The sequence below is a fragment of the Bubalus kerabau genome, chromosome 7 (assembly GCF_029407905.1).
Source record: "Bubalus kerabau isolate K-KA32 ecotype Philippines breed swamp buffalo chromosome 7, PCC_UOA_SB_1v2, whole genome shotgun sequence".
Lineage (NCBI taxonomy): Eukaryota > Metazoa > Chordata > Mammalia > Artiodactyla > Bovidae > Bubalus > Bubalus kerabau.
The window spans coordinates 73,311,434-73,335,212 of NC_073630.1; the positions used below are offsets into that span (position 1 = coordinate 73,311,434).

General features: G+C 42.8%; 1 protein-coding gene across 8 annotated transcripts in view; it reads right to left on the bottom strand.

The window, feature by feature from the left end:
* The window catches only part of LNX1 (ligand of numb-protein X 1), a 188,131-nt gene that overhangs the window by 123,083 nt on the left and 41,269 nt on the right, over nt 1-23,779 (bottom strand). For 2 of the 8 annotated variants that reach the window (XM_055588564.1, XM_055588566.1), the window contains one exon: nt 5,527-5,653. The exons of 1 other annotated variant lie outside the window; for it this stretch is intronic. The gene's annotated coding sequence lies outside the window, so the exon portion shown is untranslated. 5 more of the 8 variants (XM_055588567.1, XM_055588568.1, XM_055588569.1 and 2 more) reach the window with 5 other exon arrangements.

A 23,779-nucleotide genomic window follows, 5' to 3' on the forward strand; every position in this document is an offset into this window, starting at 1 on the left:
ATGGTGAGTGGCAGCCATTTAGACATCTATTAATACATACTTCTGGATAGCAGTTCTGCCCTAGTATAAAAACCTAATTTACTTTTAATCCATACCCAAGCGAGAACACAGATGTCTCCAGAGATGACTGTTAAACCAAATTTCTAGGGCCCCAAGGGAGAAAAAAGAACTACAGGTAGAATAGCTGAGTGTGTGCGTCTGTTGTGGAAGGCATAAGACAAGCATAATGATAATAGTTAATGAGGAATCTGAAAACACCAGATGACTCATGTGTTAACGTGAGTAGGCTGGAGCCTAAACATGTAGCGTACTAGTCAAAAATGGCCACGTGACTGTGAGAGCAGTCATCAGCAAGTTATGTAAATCATCTCAACAGATAGCAATGACATATTTAGACCTCACCATCATATGTGTGTTATTGCCATGCTCCATGCCAAGAGGCTATTAAAGAAAATTCTTGTAGAGTTTCCACTCTTTGCTACTGGTGAAGTCTTTTCCGTCCCTGTGACAAATGCTTCAAACACAAGAAGTGACCAAGAGTCACTGGGAAATAATGGTGGAACTGCAGTCCACACATTCTAAGTCACATATTAATTATATATATATATATATATATATATATATATATATATATATAAAAGATCTCTGGTTAATTGGGGCAGAACTTAGCCACTGACAGAAGTGTATTGTCAATCCACCATGTCAAAGAGTGTAGCTCCCTAAACCGGAGGGAGGGGGAGGGGATGAGGTATTCTTCTGGAAAGGCAGACACAGAAGGGCAGGGTGAAGAGAACAGGAATAGAAAACCACAAACCTCAAATTTGGGGGTCATCTTGTCTCTCCTCTACCTGAATCCCAGGAATCCCTTCTCTCCCCTCCTTTTTAGATTATATTTTATAATGTAAAATAAAACATAATTATTACTAGTTAATGAGCAGTTCACTAAGTGCAAGATACTATGTTGGATACTTTTCATGTATTTTCTCAGTTAATCTTTAGAATGACCCTATGAGATCCATGATCTAATCTTTATTGTACAGATGAGTGGTATGTGCTGCTAAAGAGATGCAAGTCTTCTTTGCCATTCGTTCATTCAGTAAACACGTGAAGTCGCTCAGTCGTGTCAGACTCTTTCGGACTCCATGGACTGTAGTCTACCAGGTTCCTCCATCTATGGGATTTTACAGGCAAGACTACTGGAGTGGGATGCCATTGTACTAGGGACTAAATATAGCAAAAAACAACCACCTTCAGATGGGGAACTCAGTGCACTACAAGGCGGTCTACGGGATTTTTAGACAACTCTAATTCTTAGAAAGTTCTGCCTCATGTTGATCTGAAATACATCTGTGGGTAAGCAACAGGTCACTGTGTTGTCCTCATCTTAGAACCAAAGAAGAGGAAAAGGTGAATGGAAGAAGTTTATAGAGGAGAATCAACATTTCTGTTTCTTATTTCAGGTCAGTGAAGTTTTTGTGCTTTGCAATTTGTATGGCTTTCATGTAAACCTTTATTCTTTGGAGATAATAGATGGTTAAATCCTATTAGCCCAGAAAGACTAATGTAGTCTTCCTTCCAAATGGTTTTGAAAAGCCCATGTTATTTAGAGGCCCTGTCAGAGAACAATAAATTTGCCACCCACATAAAAGTGAGTCTATGCGGTGCCAGCACACAAATATCAGGACGAGTTACGTACATCAGAGAGTCCACAAATGCTGAGGCAAGGGGGAGGACACATTTTAGAGTATCTCTCATATGTCCCCTCTTGGCAGCATCATACAGAATGGCCTTTTAAGTAGTTAGAATCCTAGCAGACCTTATCTTCTCCACTTTAAGGAGACCCTGGAAGCCAGGAATCACCACTCCAGGATACCCCACTGTTTATTTACATCATAGAATCCTACTACCCATGGTTCTGCAAAGGACCAGGCATTTCAACTGACAGCACCCCTGGCCTGGAACTCCAAGATAAACAAGATATTAATAATCTTTGTTACCAGGTTCTCCCTCTAAGCCTTTGGGGGCCTTTTGGGAAACCTGTTTTGCTCAGAGAGTCTTTGGTTCTCAAGTTACTACTATTTCCATCATTATTATAGCCAAACTGTAGCATGACCTAGGAAGTCTAGCTGTATCCAATATAACAATTGTTTCCTTTAATACTACACAATTTAACACTTATTGAGTGCTTTCTATATACCAGGCACTTTATATGAAACCATTTCAGTTATTCCTCACAATAGCACTGGGTTTGGTAAGTATTCTGTTTTCCAGATGATGAAACTGAGACAAAGAGATATTCAATTACTTATTTAGTTTAATAATTACCTGATGGAACTGGCCCAGATCTAATTGATTCTAGCCACTATGCCTTCCTTTCAAGAAAATAATAGTTGACATTGTGCCAAAGACTATTCTAAGCACTTTAAACATTTCAGTGCATTTCAGCTTCACAATTTTCTTATAGCTGAGGTAAAGTGAGATTAAATAACCCATCCCAGGTTACAAGGCTAGTAGGAGGTGGAGCTGGGTTTTTTAACTCAGGGAGACTGATGACAAAGAACAGGCCACTGTTCTAATGCAGTAGTACCATTCCACCTAGAATTCAATAAATAAGACTAATATTTCCTAATGAGGCATATGGCAACTCCCCTGCAGTCAACCTGACCTACTCACATAGGTGCACAGCCCACCCAGCTTCTGTTATGGGGCCTGGGGATGTGAACCACAACACGTTGACATCCCTTTTGGGGGAAAAGGTAAATATGGAAACTGATGGATGGGGAGGTTGAGATGCATCTCCAGGTTCCACTGAGCAAGCTAGTAATCAGTTCAAGGTTATGAACCCCTGATCTCAATCCACTAGGCTGTTACCTTGCTCTTGATGATGAAAATTATCTTTTAGATGATGACCTTATCTTGTCAGGATAAGGTGAGACCTGGAGAAGTTCCCAGGGCACTAGGAACATGCCTGCTCTCATGCAATCGCTCAAGGTCATCAGAGGGCACACGACAGTCCATTAAGGAGATGATCATGTCTGCAAGACCTCCCAGTTCCCCTTCCTCAGTCGAGGGCAGGCTCCTCCTCCCAGGGACTTAGCCCTGCAGTTCACCAGGCTGCAGCCAAGGGTGTTTACCTGCAAGACTGGAGAAGACCAAGTAGCAGTCTGCCCTGGAGATAACACAATTGAAAGCAGAGAGGGCTGTCTGCCAAGTCAGATTGCACAAATGCCAACAGAACGTTTCCCCCGAAAGCCTGCAGAGGACCAAATTTTGTGGGGCTGTTGTGGGATGAGAGTCTTGAGGAGGGAAAAGGCAGGAGTAACAGCGTGGCTAGCAGCTCCTAAAGCTGGCCTGAGAGAACGGCAGGAACCAATCTGCCTGGCCTGTTTAATGACACAGTTTAAGCATTTTCCTCCCTCCTGCCTGTTTCCTTTCTCTGCACTGTGAACATCGGTGTTAATTACTTACAACTAATAACCATAACAAGAACTATCAGGGTTCCTAACAAGTGCAACCACATTAGACCTTTTATCTCAGAAAGGTCAGACTATTTCCTCCAGCAATCCAGATAAACACCCTCAAGGAGGGTGGATCTAGCCTTCGCTGGGTACCCACTTAACACCAGGCACTGGCCACTAGATGCTCTATATATGTTACCCCATGTACTTCTCAGAACCATTTTATATTGTTGGGATTATTAGTTCTTGTTTTACTGATGAAGAAACAGAGACTCAGAGAAGTAATGTAAGGAAGATGTAAATGGAAGAGACTGTACAGTTTTCAATCAAGCCATTTTGCACTTAACCAAGGGATGGAGTTGCTACAGGAAGGGAACCACTGGGGGTCTTTTCATCCCTGTGAACAAAACTCTTGTACACATTATCCAAGATACCAGTTGCATTCTAAATCACCTGACTCTGAATTCCAGTCTCTGTAATTTTTTTTTTCTTTCTTATATCTGGGGGCATAGTATCCATAGCTTTGTTCCTTTAATAGTCAGGAGCCCTGACATATAGTGATAAAATGATTGGTTTAATCAGACATTACCTACTATTCAGAGACCTAACGAACCACGGCCCACAGGGGGAAGGAAATATCGTGGAGAGGTTTGTGACTTTAAGGACACAGTTCTATCCAGAAGATTTAGGATCTAAGAGATCTTTTTCTCTCTTGTGCTGACAAAACTCTGAATCAAGTGAGGCTATTGGTGAAGGACAAGCAGCCACCACCATCCAAACACAAGGCTCAGGGGAAAAGGACAGACAAAGGTCACCTGAAGAGCAATACAAGCCTCTGAGGAGTAAGAGAAACTGGCAACAAGTGTGAGGCAGAGTCTCGGGGGAGAAGCAAACATCTGAGATTAAAGTGTTCTCAATTTGTGTCAGTTTATACTTTAGGAGAACTGATATGAACTTTGAATTTCTGGGTGGATGAATATGAATATTTATAGGAACAGGAATAGTCCTAACAGATTATTCCCTTGCTAACTGAAATCTCAGAAAAATAGCCCATGAAGGAATTCAGGATGAAATGCCTCTCTCACAGGTTGACTTTTCTCCCCTAGGTTTCCAGCTCATCCCAATAGGGAGCCAGGTTTGGATATGGTTTCTTTTCCTCTAACAACAGTATTGGGTGGAGCGTGTGTGTGGCTACTGGGCCATCCAGAACAGAAGTGGTAACAGTCTGTGTGGTCAGGATTAAGAAAACAAAATGGATCCTAGAGGTAAAATTACTCAAGAAAGAAAGGGCCTGGCAGAACAGTCTCCTTGGTATATTTGCAAAGAAAAGAGAGGAAAAAAAAAATGGAAGAGTTCCAAAAAATTACATATCAGACCTGAATCTATATTCTTGTAAACACTGAGGAAATGATCTTTACTTTAGCCAAAGGTCAGCAGGCAGCCAACTCAGGGTCTGAATGTAAACAATTCTAATCCAAGTCTGTGAAGTAGTTTTAAAAAGAATAAAGGACAAAGAAAATAGGAGACTTCTCTAGAGAAGAAAGAGGGAAGAAGCCTGGGGTGCAGGCTTCTGAGTAAGGGCAATAGAATTTACCTGCCGGAGGAATAGATTTTCAGAGGGTGTGGGGGTGGGGGGTCATAATTAAGGTCATCTCATAGGTCTAGATGGAAATTGCCTCTGGTGAACGCAGAAAGTAAGGGAAAATAAGTCAACTCTGATTTCAGCCCCCTCCTAACACAGGTCTGCATCTTGACGTTTCAAAAAAAAGAATCCACTCCACCTCAGAGTTTAAAAATAATAATAATCAGTTCAACTTCCCAGACAAGCAGAGGCTGGATTAATGATTAAGAGAAACCGAAAGGATTAAATATCTGACCTGGGAGAATTTTCCTCTGCATCCAAAATGTCAAAGGCATCTCTTTCCTTTCAAAAAGAACTTCTCCCTCTGGGACAAACACCCAGGGCTAAACCATTCAGCTTCTATTTTTCACTCACATTCTTCCTTCAGATCCGTCAGGGGTCCACGGTCTAAACGTCCAGAGAGGAACAAGCAGGGTTTCAGCTCACCTTTCCAAGTGCTGCCTGGGGCTCTCAAAGCAGCAGCACCCCGGCTGTTCTCACGCCTGTGGCTGAGTCCAGCAACTCCTTGGGCTGCCCCGGCAGTAACCGGCCTCCACCTCCGTCCTACAGGTGCCTAGAGGAAGGAGGAGGGCATTGGTTGGTGGAGACCAGGAAATGTGTGACATCACAGGAGCCTCGACAGATAAAACATTGCTGGGACCTTAGTTATTCAAACAGTCAATAGGTCCCGCCCACCTGTCATTCACCTGAATACCTGCGAGCAGGTAGGTGGCGTCTCTGGGTGGACAAATGAATCAGTTAGAGCAATTTGCCAACTGGAATTTACTTTCTTTCCTGCATGGCACGTGTCCAGCCCCAAGGACAGATCTGAATTTCTATGCCTGGTTGCTTCCTGGGCCCCTCCTCCCACCCCCTTCCAATAGTAGACTATAAAAGAGTTAAAAAGAAAGTTTATTTACTTTTATCATTTTGACAGCTTTCAAAAAATTGAAGTATAGTTGATTTGCAATGTTATTTTAGTCTCTATATTTTATTCCATTTAAAGTTCTTACAAAATCACAGCCATATTTCCCTGTGCTGTACAATATATCTTTTTTTCTTATTTATTTTATATATACTGGTTTTTACCTCTTAGTCTCCTACACTTAGGGCTTCCTTGGTGGCTCAGATGGTAAAGAATCCACTTGCAATGCAGGAGACCTGGGTTCCATCCCTAGGTTGGGAAGATCCCCTGGAGAAGGGAATGGCTACCCACTTCAGTATTCTGGCCTGGAGAATTCCATGGACAGAGGAGCCTGGCAGACTACAGTCCATGGGGTTGCAAAGAGTCGGACATGACTGGTTGGACACGACTGAGTGACTTTCACTTTTCCCCTACCCCGTCTTACCCCTCCCCTTTTCCCTCTCCCACTGGTCATCACTAGTCTGTTCATTTATCTTTTAGATTTCACATGTGATAACCTAGGATGTTTGAATACAAAAACAGTCACTTAATGAGCATAAAAAGGAACTGTGTGAAGGTTGAATGCTTGGAAAATATCAGATTTATTCCTGAATGCTTTTCTGAATGTCATCCATTTGGATCCCAAGTGCTTCTTTGTTCAAATTTAATAAATGAGAGGTGACATTTCAAATTCATTAAAAAAAAATCCAAATATGATGCTTCTCAGAACTTTCAGAGTCAAGTTTTCAAACACTCCCCCACTCCCTGCCCCAGCAGTTCATCCCATGTTCAGGAGTTTGTGAAACTTCAGTTACTTCCTAGCTCGCTGGTCTGGCAGCTAGAAGTCACACGGAGGTTACAGTTCACCACAGACCTGCAATTAGGAGCAATTTACATGATTCAGATTGGAATGATAGTACAGTAATAAAGTGGCATTGTCAGCTGATTAGAGCCAGGAAGGGGCAGTCAGGGTTATTTCTGTCCCAAGCGTGGTGTGTGACCCTGGGCAAGTCATTGTGTTGCCTCAGTTTTTCCAGCAGCAAAAGACAGGAACTCTACAACTCAGCCGGTGCGGCAGCAGCACCTGTGAGGTATTGCGTCTGCCTCTTAAACCCTCTGGCATCTTTCGAAGGATTGTCAACAGCTTCTATCATTGCATTTTAACGTCATGTATTTCTATGGCCCCAGTCCAGCATCTCTTGACAGTTTATTCACTCTCTGGAATGTACTACCTGGGGAAAACACGGGTTCTCCCTCCCGCGTGGATGGCCTACTTGCCCAGAGAGATATACTCTATTTTTTCCCTGGAAGGAGAAAAAAATGTTGAAATTCTGATTTTTCCTCTTATTCTGTCTCCCTCTTCCCTCTCTCTCTGTTTTAAGTTAACTTTTACTGGAGTATCGTTGCTCTACAATGCTGTGTTCATTTCTACTGTACTCCCTCTTCTCTTGATACTGCTAATCCTTTGATTTCACACATTCTAACACTGTACGTCTTCAGAAGTTTTTGGATTGGGTGGGTGGGTTGGTGTTTTGACTGAGGGGGAGGGGTAGAGGAAGAAGAATAAATCGGAGGGGGAAGGGAGGAAGGTGTTGACTCCAGTCTCTAGTTCTCCACATTGACTGGGTGCCGCCAGTCATCCGATACCTTGTAAAACAACCAGGGAGGGAAGGAGGAAAAATTCTAGTCACGGGCCCCGCAGGGCAGGCTCTGCATATTTCTCTTGCAATAGAGCTGGGTCCTCTCCCAAGCTGTCCCTGGCTGCTCTAGACCACCATCCCCACCTGGGAACTGCCTGCACTTCGTAGAGAGCTGGAAGCTTAAAAAAAAATTCCCCATTCATGTTTTCATCCAATAGAAACTATGGTAGGTGTGGCTACTCCTTTATTATTAACAACAATTACATAAAAAGAATAAGGCAGCAAAGTCTTTTATATACTTGCCGGTGTTTCAGGAATAAGTACTGGTCCACTGGTTTGATACTCAACTAAGAAACACCTGAAAAATAGGGTTCTATGCTGGCTCGAGTGTCCCCCGAGACAGGAGGAGGGGCAGGGCCAGCTGCCAGCCTCATGAATCATCCAGGCCTGCCTATAGCTGCCTTCCATGTGTGACAATCACCTTTGAAGGCGGCAGGCCCCACCAGGTAGGGGGAAGCCACAAGGCTTCCCTGGTGGCTCAGAGGGTCAAGTATCTGCCTGCAATGCAGGAGAGCCAGGTTCAATCCCTGGGTTGGGAAGAAACCCTGGAAAAGGAAATAGCAATCCTATGGACAGAGGAGCCTGGCAGGCTACAGTCCATAGGGTCTCAAAGAATAGGTCATAACTGAGCAGCGAATACTTTCACAGAAAATATAGTAAAAGGAGAAGCAAGATTTCTGGGGAAAAGCATTTTCAGGAAATGACAACAAGTCCTTGAGGTTAAGGGCTTCAGAGACACACAGCATTCTGCTCCTGTGGTTTGATGAATAAAAATTGAGAAAAGAAGTTCAACCAGGAGTAGAGATCACAGTCAATAAAACAAAAAGAGTGGAGAAGTGTACAAAAGACAAAGGAAAAATAGGCCATTTGACTTGGTGCTCTTGGATTTAGAAGAATCTTTGAAGTTTCAAAAAAATCGGTGTGGGCTTCACTATTCCATTAGGGCTGTTGTGTTACTATGGAAATATGTCTCAAATACTGGTGAAAAGATATACATAATAAACATAAAAAACTACCATTGACTAAGTGCTTAGCTGGTGCTACTCACTGTTGTGAGCACTTTTTACAACAATACTGAGTTACGTACTATTTGTATAGACAACTGGAAAGGCACAGAGATATTGAGTACATGCTAAAGGCCAGCACGGCCAACAAGTGACACGGCCAGAGCGGTTTCATCCACTGGGGGAAAAATGTGGAAAGGGTTTGATTTCATGTTCCCTGGCAACTTCCTGGGCACTAATCAAAGTTCTTACCCATCCTCTATTTAGAAGGAAGTGCCTTGTAGAAGTAGCCCTGGGAAGTATAGTTTCTGGGAAGGACTATCTCTAATTACAAAAGAATTGTTAATCTGGTTTATATATTGAGTATGTAGATGGATACGTTTATACACATATTTGTGAGAAAACACACGGGGAAATCCATCATCCCTGAGTGCATCCTCAAAATCATACTTTGGGTTCTGTCAAACCAATCCCAAGAAGGGAAAGCCAGCTTGAGAGGCCCCTCCATAGGGATCAGTTGTAACTCTCTATGACATCTTTTATGGTTATCTCTCTCTAAAACTTTAACGGTTTATCCCTTAAAAGCTGCAAATGTTATCAGAAGGGCCATAAAAGCCTAGAACTTTATATAATAGGATAATACGAGATGATGTAAAATTAAGTTCCAATGCAACTACTACCAAGTTAGATAGTTTAGACCAGGTTTGGCAAGTACTAGACACACACTGCTCCTATATCATTCTCATCATTATTGCCAGAAGGCCTTCAGCTCAGAGGTAACCTAGGAATCTTCAAGCCAGAGGTCCAAGCACAGCAACAATTTCTATCCTTGATTTGATAGTAAGTGGGAGGATAATCAGGAAAGGATAAGATTGGTGTTGGCTGGTGTCATTAGGCAAGATTTCACGGAGAATGGAACATGAATTAGACCTTGAAGGATATAGGAAGATAGTTGAGAGGGGCAGACAAATCCAGGCAGGGGCCTTCCTTGGTGGCTCAGTGGTAAGGAATCCGCCTGCCAATGTGGGAGAAATGAGTTTGATCCCTGATCCAGGAGGATCCCACACGCCTTGGAGCAACTAAGACCAAGTCTGCAGTAAGAGAAGCCACCACAGTGAGAAGCCCACGTACCACAGCTAAAGTGCCCCCTCCCTCTCTCTCAAACTGGAGATAAACCTGTGCAGCAATGAAAACAAAGAAAAAAAAAAAAGCCAGTGCAGACGGCAGGTGGAGACAGGGGTGATCACAGCCTGTGAGTGCTGGGGAGGAAGGTGTGAGTGGAAACAGGGGAAAAGACAAGACAATAGAGTGTTCATCCTACTGGGGTGAAGAGGAGCCATCCTCTGCTTGGTTTGCATGGGAAAGGTGGACCAGATGATAAAGAACCTCAAGGGCTGACTCTTCAGGTCTTCACATGATGTCTGGCTACTTGTTTCATAATGATTAAACAGCAAAAGGCAGAAAGAAAAAGAGGAAGGGAGGAAGGGAGGGATGGAAGGGAAGAAGGAAGAGAGAAAGAAAGGAGGGAAAGAATGAAGGAAGGGAGGAGGGAGGAAGAGAGGGAAGAAGAAAGAGAAAAAAATTCAGCATCTTGGACATGGGTCATTTATTCAGAACAACAGTATTTTCAGAGTTGAGTTAAACTTCTACGATATGCCATTTCAGCTACTATGTGATCTTTCTCATTAGAAGCAAGCCTCCTTTGCAGTCAATATATCCTGTAAACTTTTGTTCTTTGGAGAGACGGATGGAACGCATTAGAAAGCCCTCTGAACTCAAGGTTGGGCCTGTCCTAGTTAGGCAGCCAGCTCACTTGGGCTTTTTGATTAGTCTGAATTCTTTTATGTATCTTGACAGGGAAATCTGTGGGGGAAAGGAGGTCTGTTTTTCAAAGTTCTTTCCTTCTAGATCACCACAATGAAGGTTGGCATTCTCAAGGATTCTTCCTGGCAGAAAACTATTGTAAGACATTCCTGGAAAAAAACTGTTGCTAAGACAGTACCTCAAGATTTGTTAGAATTACTTTGTCCCTGTTGGCTTCCTTTTTTTTTCATAGCATATTTGTAGGGTTGTCTAAGATGACTGACTGCCACAACAAAAGTGAACAAATTCCATCTGGTTTTAATAAAATGCCATATACTTTAGCTGAAAGTACATAGCATTATGAGACGGAATTGCTGTACACATTCCATCAGGTTGGCCTCAGTTTCTTTTTTGAACTAGCTTCAGTTCAGTTCAGTCGCTCAGTCATGTCCGACTCTTTGCGACCCCATGAATCGCAGCACGCCAGGCCTCCCTGTCCATCACCAACTCCCGGAGTTCACTCAAACTCATGTCCATTGAGTCGGTGATGCCATCCAGCCATCTCATCCTCTGTTTTCCCCTTTTCCTCCTGCCCCCAATCCCTCCCAGCATCAGTCTTTTCCAATGAGTCAACTCTTCACATGAGGTGGCCAAAGTACTGGAGTTTCAGCTTTAGCATCATTCCTTCCAAAGGACACGCAGAGCTGATCTCCTTTAGAATGGACTGGTTGGATCTCCTTGCAGTCCAAGGGACTCTCAAGAGTCTTCTCCAACACCACAGTTCAAAAGCATCAATTCTTTGGCGCTCAGCCTTCTTCACAGTCCAACTCGCACATCCATACATGACCACTGGAAAAACCATAGCTTTGAACTAGCTTAGCTCCAAATACTTCATTGGTTAATTACAATTACTTAGCATGATATGAGTAAACAGGACCCAGAAGGGCAATTACAGAAAATAATAGTAATAATCACCAATATCAGCTGATGGGATAAATGCCATCTGTTTCTGTGTATGTGGAAGAGATTGCATTTCTCTCACAAACTCACAGCCCATGTGTAGTCTGGTTTGCAGATGAGCTTCTAGGATACTGGATGGATTTACAGTTTGGGGGCAGACACTGCTCCAGGTTGTGTGCTTTGGAGGTAAGAGGGAGTACATTAGCCATTGGAGGTGGCACATATTTTGTGAAGATTTCCTCCATGGGCCTGCAGCCAGTGCATTCTTCTTTAGTAGGAAAAAAAAAGACTTCATTGTTGCTCCTTCTATAAATGATACAAGACCTATATTCCACAACTGTAAATATTTGTGTTTATATGACTCCATTCTTGCATAAACCTGGTGGGTTATTTAATTTTTTTGCTGATGGTTGTTGATATTTTGAAGGTTGTTGTGTCTGTCTTTCTTGGTTTCATCATTTGTGTGTTAGCTGCTCAGTCATGTTCAGCTCTTTGCAACTCCATGGACTGTAGACCACCAGGCTTCTCTGTCCATGGAACTTACTAGGCAAGAATATTGGAGTGGGTTGCCATTCCCTTCTCCAGGGGATCTTCCCATATTCCTGTTAAAATTGACCCAGTGTGTGTGTGTGTGTGTGTGTGTGTGTGTGTGTGTGTTACTCAGTCGTGTTGGACTCTTTGCAACTGCATGGACTGTAGCCTGCCAGGCTCCTCTGTTCATGGGATTCTCCAGGCAACAACACTGGAGTGGGTTGCCATGCCCTCCTCCAGCGGATCTTCCTGACCCAGGGATTGAACCCAGGTAGCCTACACTGCAGATAGATTCTTTACCATCTGAGCCATGAGGGAAGCTCAATTGACCCAATACCATATGTCAAAAGTGTAAAATGTTGCCTCTCCTTTTGAACTTTGACCTCATTCTAAAGGCGTCCATGTCCTTGTGGATGACCCCTCTACATCCTTAACCCCACCAACTCTAAGGACATTTACCTCTATTCCTCTGAAGCTGCCCATTTTCAGGGCTGCCGCTTGCATCTTATCATCCCAAAATCTTTCATTTCAAAAAAATCTGAGAATGTTACTCTCTTCTATATTCTTTTAACTGTTCAGATTTTCCACTCCCCTACTCAAATTTTGCTTTCCTCTCTGAATGGATTGTACTCCTGGTTCTTGACTTCTGGAGCTCACCCAAGAATATCTCTCTCTTCTGTTTTCACTTCAAGCTTGTCTGACCCAGATCCCACTTCCTTGCCTGCATCCTCAACTTCCCAATGGCCTGGCGGAACCAGGGCTCTAGCCTTCTCTCTTCCTATAAGCATGAGGTTTGGAGTCACTGTATCCATACATCTGCAATGCCAGCCCCTCTAGTTGGTCTCTTCAGCAGTCCTGGTCCACCATGTCTCTTCTCTGCGGTCAGCCCACCTGCAGTCCATTTGCCTGGCATGGCACACCAGGCTTTACATGACCCCGGGCCCTGCCTGCCTATCATACCTCAGCAACATCTCTATATCCTTTCCACCCTCAGAATACTGCCCGTGCCCCAGCCCCCATGCCCTAGTAACACTGTGTTAGAGGGGTCTGCCCTTACCCCCGTCTCCGCCCCAACATTTCCACAAGAAAGTGGTTTCCAAAGAAAACTCCAGCCATACTTTGCCCTTCACTCACTCTGCCCCCTGCCAAGTCCTTCAGTGAAAAAATAGGAAAGAACGACGGGCCAGCTCAGCTGCACTCCTCCCTTGGCTGTCTTGGGAGTTTTCCTCTGCCGCTCCATATGCTGAGTCTTCCCAGGGCAGGCTTCTATTTGAGAAGACATCATGCCCAGATCTGCCCGGGCTGGGTGCCTTCAAGCTCTTTCACCTTGTTCCAGGTCTTGTTCTCCAACTTAGCTATTACCATTTGAAAGGTGATATTTTGGCCTCAGTAATTACTCTTCAATTTTTCTCTAATTATTCCAAACTCAGGTGGGAAAGGGAAGCACTGTTTGTTGGGGTCCCTCTTAGGTACCCAAGAAAACCTGAATGTGGTTCCCGTAACAACCAGAGTCTCTCACTGCTAGGCTCTTACTCATGCAACACCGCCCTAACAGTTCTTATTCATCCAGCATCACCTGCATTGATGTGGTGCACTTTTAAATGCTCTCTTACAGGATCCTGGCAGAAACCCCAGGAGCTAACTCTACTTAACAGGTGAGGAGACTGAGTCTCTTAGAGGTAAAGTCACTTGTCCAATTTGCCCAGTGGGTTACAGGCAGGCCTGACACTCAGGTGTTTCTCCTCCCTCAGTTTGGGAAACTCCTACTCCATCTTCAGGGCTCAGCACAAGCGCCACCTCCTTTATAGAACCTCTCCTCACATTCCCGAGCAGACATCCACACCTGCGCTGTGCTCGATGCATGCCCTACTCAGGCAGTTATTATCCTGATTATAATTTTTAAAAGATAGTCTTCTCTCTAGATAGTCAGCTAGGGAACATGACTTCTCATAGACCTGTAGGACTTGGCCCAGTGTCTGGAAGGAACACAGCCCAGTGCCTTCAACAGACATTAGTCAAAAGAACTAAAGATGACTGTAAAGCAAGTGGACGAATGAGGGAATTCTCATTGTTAGGTCACATCTGGAAGGATCCCTTCCTTTTCCTAGGAGTCTAAGTCTATGGACTTTAGAAAGGAGACTACCTTTATTACACGTAATTTTCACAGTGATGCCACCACCTAGACCTTCATGATTCATTCATTCAGATATTCAAAAAACACATTAAACTGTTGACGTCTAGTCACTGTCAAGGATGAGAAGAATCTCAGTTTTCAGGAACTCCTCATCCATGAAGAAGCAGAGTTAAAGACAGAGGATTAAAGCCCAAGGTGGAGACTGCCAGGTAGTCATACAGTTACAGGAAAGACCAAGGGTGGCTTGTTTCTTCTTATTTAAAAGATTTAAGTTGTTAAAAACGTCTGCCCAAGTTCGCCCAACCGGTAATGACAGAGCTTACACTGGGGTGCAGGTCCATTTTAGCGCCCGTGACCTTCCCAGGCCCACATGGCATTGCCCTGGCCCTTTGCCAAAAGGGGACCCATGAGAACAGGGACCCATCGTGCCTCTAGGTTCGCTTCAGAGAACCTGAGTCTTCCTGGTGGTGGTGGTTTAGTCACGTGGTCATGTCCTGCTCTTCTGACCCCATGGACTGCAGCCGGCCAGCCTCCTCTGTCCATGGGATTTTCCAGGCAAGAATACTGGAGTGGGTTGCCATTTCCTTCTCCAGGGGATCCTCTTACACCTTAATGACTTTCACAAGTGTAGATGTGGCTTATCTTGGGTGGGTAGAAAAACTGCGCCTCAAATGTGGTCTTGGAGTTTCATGCTCACAGTCAGGATTGGCTGGTACCTTGGGAAGAACTTGAAAAAGACCTGCACTCTCATGTGACAGTAACATCTGTAGCTATTTAGATGAAATTCCTTTCAAGTGGAATTGACAATGTTAGAAAGCCTTTATTAAAGATCCCCACCTTAAACTTCATAAGCTTTCAGTGTTGCATAATTTAAGCCCCACTTAATTCTACTTTCTGTATATTCAGTCCTCAGTGAATAAGACCAAATGACCATTTTCTTCACAAAACCTCCTTATACTTGCTGTCTTTTATGTTGTCTAATAGAGTGCTCTGTCCAGGCCCGAGAGCCCAACTTCTTCAGACTTCTTCCTGATAAAGTTAAAATGTCACATAATTAATAACTTACAGTGAGTCATAGATACACACCCAAAATGGCCCAATAAGAGATGGCGTGGAAAAGACAAAAACAAGAGGCAAAACATGCTGCTGGGCCCTTTGGGTGTTATAAGCATAGAAGAAGCCAACGTCTAGATGGAGAAGTGTTTTCCTTCCCAGTGAAATTTTGCCTCCATCCAAGAGAGGGCGGGTCCTCAAAAACAGGGTTCACTGCCAAGAATCCTGTCCTTCATCTCTCCAAAGTCAAATATAAGAAAGAATATCTTGAAAACTACTCACCATTAATGGAGAGACAGCTGTTAATCTTCCAACAGAATCTCAGCAAGGGGCAATTCATTTGGCTTTTCTCAAATCACAAGCAGGTGAAGATTTTCCTTCTCAACTTGGACAATGAACCTGGATGACTGCCTCTCTTTTCAGCCCTTCTTAGAGATGAATTTCCCTGGGCATCTGCCTCTAAGTCACGATGAGGGGTCTGGAGTAAGTAAGGGCACTTCCTTGTGGCCGTAAAGCCACAACAAGGTGGAGCCATGGACACCAGGCTTGGGTGACGTGGACAAAGGCATTTCCATGGCCAGTCCTAGTACCTCTGGCCCTAGGAACTGCTGCTCCTCCCAAGGCCAGCATAGAAGCTGCACTTCCAGTCGAAGTTTAGATGATCACAGAGTAATAAATAGTTTCCCCTCCTACCAGTTATGAGAATGTGGAGTTGTTATCATTGTGGACTTACCCTCGAGTCCTCCACCCCTGGATGGCTCATCTAATCCTGCACTGGAAATGCTGACCTCAACTGCAACCAAGTGCCAAAGTACAGGTGAGACAGCAGGAACTCATTCTCTCTAGGGTATGAGAATGTCTGAAACATGCCTCTATTTAATTTTCAAATCCATTCAGCTTAATTCCATGAATATTTATAGAGAGTTAAGAGCTAGAAGGGATTTGATTTAGGTCATACCTGAATGGTCTAGTGCTTTTCCCTACTTTCTTCAATTTCAGTCTGAATTTGACAATAAGGAATTCATAATCTGAACCACAGTCAGCTCCTGGTCTTGTTTTTGTTGACTGTGTAGAGCTTCTCCATTTTTGCCTGCCAAGAATATAATCAATCTGATTTCGGTGTTGACCATCTGGTGATGTCCATGTGTAGAGTCTTCTCTTGTGTTGTTGCAAGAGGGTGTTTGCTATGACCAGTGCATTTTCTTGGCAAAACTCTATTAGTCTTTGCCCTGCTTCATTCCGTATTCCAAGGCCAAATTTGCCTGTTACTCCAGGTGTTTCTTGACTTCCTACTTTTGCATTCCAGTCCCCTATAATGGAAAGGACATCTTTTTTGGGTGTTAGCTCTAAAAGGTCTTGTAGGTCTTCATAGGACTGTTCAACTTCAGTGAAGTTGAATGTGAAGTCAAGTGGGCCTTAGAAAGCATCACTATGAACAAAGCTAGTGGAGGTGATGGAATTTCAGTTGAGCTGTTTCAAATTGTGAAAGATAATGCTGTGAAAGTGCTGCACTCAATATGCCAGCAAATTTGGAAAACTCAGCAGTGGCCACAGGACTGGAAAAGGTCAGTTTTTATTCCAGTCCCAAAGAAAGGCAATGCCAAAGAATGCTCAAACTACCGCACAATTGCACTCATCTCACACACTAGGAAAGTAATGCTCAAAATTCTCCAAGCCAGGCTTCAGCAATACATGAACCGTGAACTTCCAGTTGTTCAAGCTGGTTTTAGAAAAGGCAGAGGAACCAGAGATCAAATTGCCAACATCCGCTGGATCATAGAAAAAGCAAGAGAGTTCCAGAAAAACATCTATTTCTGCTTTATTGACTATGCCAAAGTCTTTGACTGTGTGGATCACAATAAACTGGAAAATTCTGAAAGAGATGGGAATACCAGACCACCTGACCTGCCTCTTGAGAAACCTATATGCAGGTCAGGAAGCAACAGTTAGAACTGGACATGGAACAACAGACTGGTTCCAAATAGGAAAAGGTGTATGTCAAGGCTGTATATTGTCATCCTGCTTATTTAACTTATATGCAGAGTACATCATGAGAAATTCTGGGCTGGAAGAAACACAAGCTGGAATCAAGATTTCAGGGAGAAATATCAATAACCTCAGATATGCAGATGACACCACCCTTATGGTAGAAAGTGAAGAGGAACTAAAAAGCCTCTTGATGAAGGTGAAAGTGGAGAGTGAAAAAGTTGGCTTAAAGCTCAACATTCAGAAAATGAAGATCATGGCATCCGGTCCCATCACTTCATGGGAAATAGATGGGGAAACAGTGGAAACAGTGTCAGACTTTATTTTTCTGGGCTCCAAAATCACTGCAGATGGTGACTGCAGCCATGAAATTAAAAGACGCTTACTCCTTGGAATGAAAGTTATGACCAACCTAGATAGCATATTGAAAAGCAGAGACATTACTTTGCCAACAAAGATTCGTCTAGTCAAGGCTATGGTTTTTCCTGTGGTCATGTATGGATGTGAGAGTTGGACTGTGAAGAAGGCTGAGCGCCAAAGAATTGATGCTTTTGAACTGTGGTGTTGGAGAAGACTCTTGAGAGTCCCTTGGACTGCAAGGACATCCAACCAGTCCATTCTTAAGGAGATCAACCCTGGGATTTCTTTGGAAGGAATGATGCTAAAGCTGAAACTCTGGTACTTTGGCTACCTCATGCGAAGAATTGACTCATTGTAAAAGACCCTGATGCTGGGAGGGATTGGGGGAAGGAGGAGAAGGGGATGACAGAGGATGAGATGGCTGGATGGCATCACTGACTCGATGGACGTGAGTCTGAGTGAACTCTGGGAGTTGGTGATGGGTAAGGAGGCCTGGCATACTGCAATTCATGGGGTCGCAAAGAGTCGGACACAACTGAGTGACTGAACTGAAGAGCTAGAAGTTGAACTGAAGAGCTAGAAGCAGTGATCCAGAGGCCCTGGGTCACTAAGTTCCCCATTTGCCCTGTTGTAATTTGAGGCTTTGTCAATATCAGTACTGGCTATCAGCCTAGGGTGGCTAGACTGGTTCTTCCAGCTCATCCTGTCCCCCTGAAGCAGCATGGTTCACGTGGCAAGTGAGAGGCTGCCCTTCCAATCCTTTCTCCCATTTTCTCTGAGTTGCCCCAGAGGCTGACTGAAAGCATGTCTTTGGCAAATCCTTCCACAGGTGTATTCCCACCTCCGTGTTGGGTGACTCTCATTAAAGTGTCTCCCCAGGGTGGCTAGTCCTTCTCAGTGATTCGGTGCACCTGGATCAACACTGATCACTTTCTGTCCACCCATCCATAAACTCACAGCTGTGATTTTGGAGTGTGTGTGGCAGCAAGCCAGGTGAACCTCAGGATGCTTATTCTTCAATATCATGTTGCTGTAGGGTTTTGGCAGAGGGGGGCAGCAGTGATGTTGGGCATGTCCTGTCCTCATCTCTGCCACAAGAGAACACTGCACACACTAATTCCTATGAACTTGAAGTTGGAAAAAGATCTGTGACTCTTTGTTCTATCCTCTACTTAAGGTAGCATCTTCTCCAGAATGAATGAACCAGGAACCACATGCCAGAGTTCACCAAGAGGTCTGTTCCAAGTTTCAGTCTTCTCTAAACCAAATATTCTAAACTGATTGCTATTATTTCTCCCTGCCCTGCTCCACCAGTCCCTCTCCTACAAATCTTCCTGTTCTATAGCATCCGAATACTACCTACTCTCTTCACTCCTGCTTAAATGGCTGACTTCTGTTAGCACTGTTATCCTCCCCTGGAAGCGATCATATGAGATTTCATAAAAAAGCAAAAGTAGATCTTCATTGGGAAGCTGTAGAATTCTGCTGTTGTGATGGGAAGAGGAACAGAGTAAGAAACAGCAATCAGGGTCTGTTAATGCGCATGCCCAAAGAAATGGAGAGGAAGTTACCTTCCATAGTGATACAGGGATGGTTTCAAATATAACAAACTACTCTGTTGTCTGTGACTGTGATACCACCATGAGGAGTTAGTCTGGGTCTTGTGAGAAACAGATGCCAGGATGAGGCTAAGCACACAAGGATTTAATTAGGGAAGATACCTGTATGAGGGATAATGGGACAGGAGCCAAGAAAGTTTGGGAAAGCATGTGGAGGAGCTTAATGATATCTTTATTGAATAGATGGATAGATGAATGAATGAACAAAGTATTGGGTTGGCCAAAATGTTTTTCCATAAAATTTTTTGGCCAGTTAAATATAGTTGGGAAAAGGAAGGAGAAAGAAGCATCTGGGTATAACATGATATGAATTAGCAGAGTTGTTATTAAGTTGTAGGCAGGGTAGGTATTCAGCTGGTATCCACCATGGGGCTGTAGTGGGTCCTTACTCCTAACATCTCTAATGATTGGTCAGGTCTATCCAGATTGGTTGATGCCTCTGCTGTACTGATTACTAAATATTTTGAAAATCAACCCAATTATACAATCATATTTGCCTAAAATATTTGGCAATGTTTTCACAAATGGAAAGCAATTTATTTCTGAGGGCCATTCACTGCAGCATGGGGCCACCACACATACCAACAATTCTCACAGATGGTGGTAGTGCTGAAGCCAGGGGAGCTGCTCAAATCCATCTGTTGTTCTATGAATTTGGTGGAGGGCAATTTATCACTTGAGGCTATGTCCATTCCAAGTTTCTGATGAGCTGCTGATTTTTGCTCTACTCTCCCTAGGAAAGAATTTATATTACTTTTCCGTCACCCTCCCACTAAAAATATACCAGCAACTACTGCTGGTGGACTTCTCTGTTCTCTTATCATAAGCCCAGGACATCCTCCTTAAACTGGAGCGTGTTTGAAGAAAAAATAAATGGAGACCAAATGATATGTGACCTGTTATTAAAGTTTTTATACTCACAACATACTGAAGTAATGGGGGTATTTGGGGGCAAACTGATAAACTGTCTAGACTTAAGCAGAACTAGCAGAGCCCACGTGGATGTAGGAGCTGGAGAGAGGGAGACGTAAGACAAGGAACCCAGGACCCTCAGAGATTGTACCAAGGACTCTGAACTCTCGTAGGAGGTGGTACTGGGGTTCAGGCCAAGTTTAACTAGAGCTCCAAACGGCATGTGAGCATACTTCATATCCGAGGTGTACTTAGGCTAGCTGGATTTGTTATTTCTTACACCAGAAATGAATTATAAATATCAGTCCAAAGGCAGAGACAGACTAATTTTTCTTTCATTTAATTCCCTGAGACTGAAAATCTGTGTTCATGTCTGTAATGGGCCTGAACTGCTTGGGTGGGAAATAGCAGGTCATGGGTTACTTCTTCCAAGAAAAGAGAGATGCACGAGCAGGAAACTTGGAAAGATGATGCTTTGGATGCTTCTGAGGAAAGTGACATGTTTTCTTCCATGCATTTAAACTCCCCTTCCAGGGTAATGGAGTGGTTCATTTTCTGACATAGGGCACAAGCTGTCTTTCTCTCAGAGTTCTAATCATTGCTTCTCTCCTGCATGGTAATGGCTTCACCCACACCCCCTGGGCTTCCAGGTGGAGTTATTGGCAAAGAATCTGTCTGCCAATGCAGGAGATGCAAGATATGTGTGTTTGATCACTGGGTTGGGAAGATCCCCTGCAGAAGGGAACGACAACCCACTCCAGTGTTCTTGCCTGGAGAATCCCCATGGACAGAAGAGCCTGGCGGGCTACAGTCCATGGGGTTGCAAAGAGTCAGACACGACTGAGCACTACTGCTATACGACTATACAGCCCCTGAAAAGCATACTGTCTCTAGCTCGGAGTCTGCCCTGGCCTTCTGCTTACCTTTGGAAATGGCCCCTGTTGGTAAGCTGTTTTCAATGATTGGATTTGACAATGGTGGAGTAGAAAGTAGGAGAAAGCCTTCCTCATGGTTCAGGTCTATGGAAGGAAGCTAAGAAAGATCAGACTTCTCATGAGAAAGGAATAAAACGTAAGGCTGCAGAAGAATATCTTTAAAATGCTAGAAGGGAAAATTATCAATCCCAAATTCTATAGAAAATATGAAGGGAAATTGAGACTTTTCAGAAAAACAAAGACCTAGATCATTCATTACTAACAGACATGAACTATAAGAAATGTTAAAGGGATTTCTTTAGGCAGAAGGAATATGATATGAGACAAAAACTTGGACTTACACAAAAAATGAAGGACACTGGAAATTGTAAGAAGGAACTGACTACAGAACTCAGTACACTTTAATGTCATTTTGGGAACACACCTGTAATCCAATCTGATTACACAGGCTACTTAATTTGCCTGAACTGCTCCGAAGGAAATCCAGCATTCTAAAGCATAAGGAGAATGGTTATTTATGTATGATTTGGGAGAAAAGGCAACCTAATTAAGGAAGAATGAGACTGAGACTAAGTTTATTAAAGGGCAAAGAAATTTTAAATTGTGCATCAAATGTAAAAAATAAGTAATAGAGATAAGAAAAAATTCAAGGAAGTAAAACGAAAATCTAAAGAAGAAAAAAAGGATTACGTTTTAAAATCTATCACTTTAATAATTTGAAATTTAAAATAGAACCAGAACATTGTTTTGGTAAGGACTTCCCTCATAGTTCAGTTGGTAAAGAATCTGCCTGCAATGCAGGAGACCCTGGTTTGATTCCTGAGTTGGGAAGATCCCCTGGAGAAGGGATAGGTTACCCATGCCTGTATTCTGCCCTGGAGAATTCCATGGACAGTCCGTGGAGTGACAAAGAGTTGGACATGACTGAATGACTTTCACTTTCACTTTCAATGTTTCGATACAGAGCCATCCTTAAAAACACCAAAAACTTAAATAAACCCAATATATATCTCTTTGGACTGTATTGGGCAATTCCGTAGAAAAGAAGAAATAAGGACATATATGAACTGACATATATGAATTCTTTTTGTTTACAAAATTAATTATATAGCATTTGGTATGTGCTAATTTCTATTCTAAGTACTTAAGAATATTAAATAATTTAATTCTTTCAAATACCCTATGAGATAAATATCATTATTATTTATGTCTTACAAACACAGTCAAGGTCATACGGTAAGTTTGAGATTGGAAGTAGACATTTTCCTCTATTCTTTGCTTTTAATCTATGTGCCATACTGCTTCCACACACAATAACTGGAGAATACCCTACATTTCAAACATAGATAATTTTCATTACTTTTTATGTGTCTATAGAACATTTATAAAGACTGATCATATAGCTGGCTACAAAAAAAAGCTTCAGAAATTCAAAAAACAATGATTTTATAGGTCGCATTATCTGATCCTAATTCAATTAGTAAAAAAAAATTATCAAAAGATGGCCAAAAATTGTCTTCTTGAAAATGAAAAAATAGTTAGAAAACAATTGACTTGAAGAAATCAAAAGGGAAATTACTGACCTTCTTTCACTAGGAAGGCCTTTTGACTGCACAATTTTTCTACTTTGCTGCTGCTAAGTCCCTTCAGTCGTGTCCGACTGCTGCTAAGTCACTTCAGTCGTGTCCGACTCTATGCGACCCCATAGATGGCAGCCCACCAGGCTACCCTGTCCCTGGGATTCTCCAGGCAAGAACACTGGAGTGGGTTGCCATTTCCTTCTCCAATGCATGAAAGTGAAAAGTGAAAGTGAAGTCGCTCAGTCATGTCTGACTCTAGCGACCCCATGGACTGTAGCCTACCAGGCTCCTCCTTCCATGGGATTTTCTAGGCAAAAGTACTGAAGTGGGGTGCCATTGCCTTCTCCGTTTTCAACTTTAATTTCATAGAGTTGTAGAAATTTTACAGTCAAAAGGCCTTCCTTGCGAAAGAATAAAGATGAGAAGTAAAGCAACTAAGTCTACATTCTAAGAAATTAGAAAAATAACAATAAAGAATGATTAATAAACTTTGGCCACCTCGTGCAAAGAGTTGACTCATTGGAAAAGACTCTGATGCTGGGAGGGATTGGGGGCAGGAGGAGAAGGGGACGACAGAGGATGAGATGGCTGGATGGCATCACTGATTCGATGGACGTGAGTCTGAGTGAACTCCAGGAGTTGGTGATGGACAGGGAGGCCTGGCGTGCTTCGATTCATGGGGTCGCAAAGAGTTGGACATGACTGAGCGACTGAACTGAACTGAACTGACCTGAATAAAGGTAAAATCTTAATAGAAAGGAGAAAAGTAATAAAGTATATAAATAAATTTAAAATCTTATTATATTAAAATTCTATCCACTTGATAAACAATCTAATTTTTTAAAAGGAAAAAAAGCAAAATTATAAAAGATCAGAAAGTAGAAAGATCAAATATTAAAATGACCAAGAGTATTAAAAGAGAATATAATTTAAAACTTTATGGCAACAAATTTGAAAACTGGAGAAAACATTGGGAAAGAAGAGGAAAAATGATCTATTTTTGCAGATGATATGATTGTAAAGTTAGAAAACCCAAAGGAATCTGGTAAAAATCTCCTAGATTTAAGGAGAGAATTTTGTAAAGTAGACGGATCCAAAAATATGCAAAAAACAAAAATCATTAACTTTTCTCTAGTAATAAAATAGGAATGGAAAAAAACATTCAAAGTCAACCCCTATGGAATACTTAGATACAACAAAAAAAAGGAAATAACAAAAT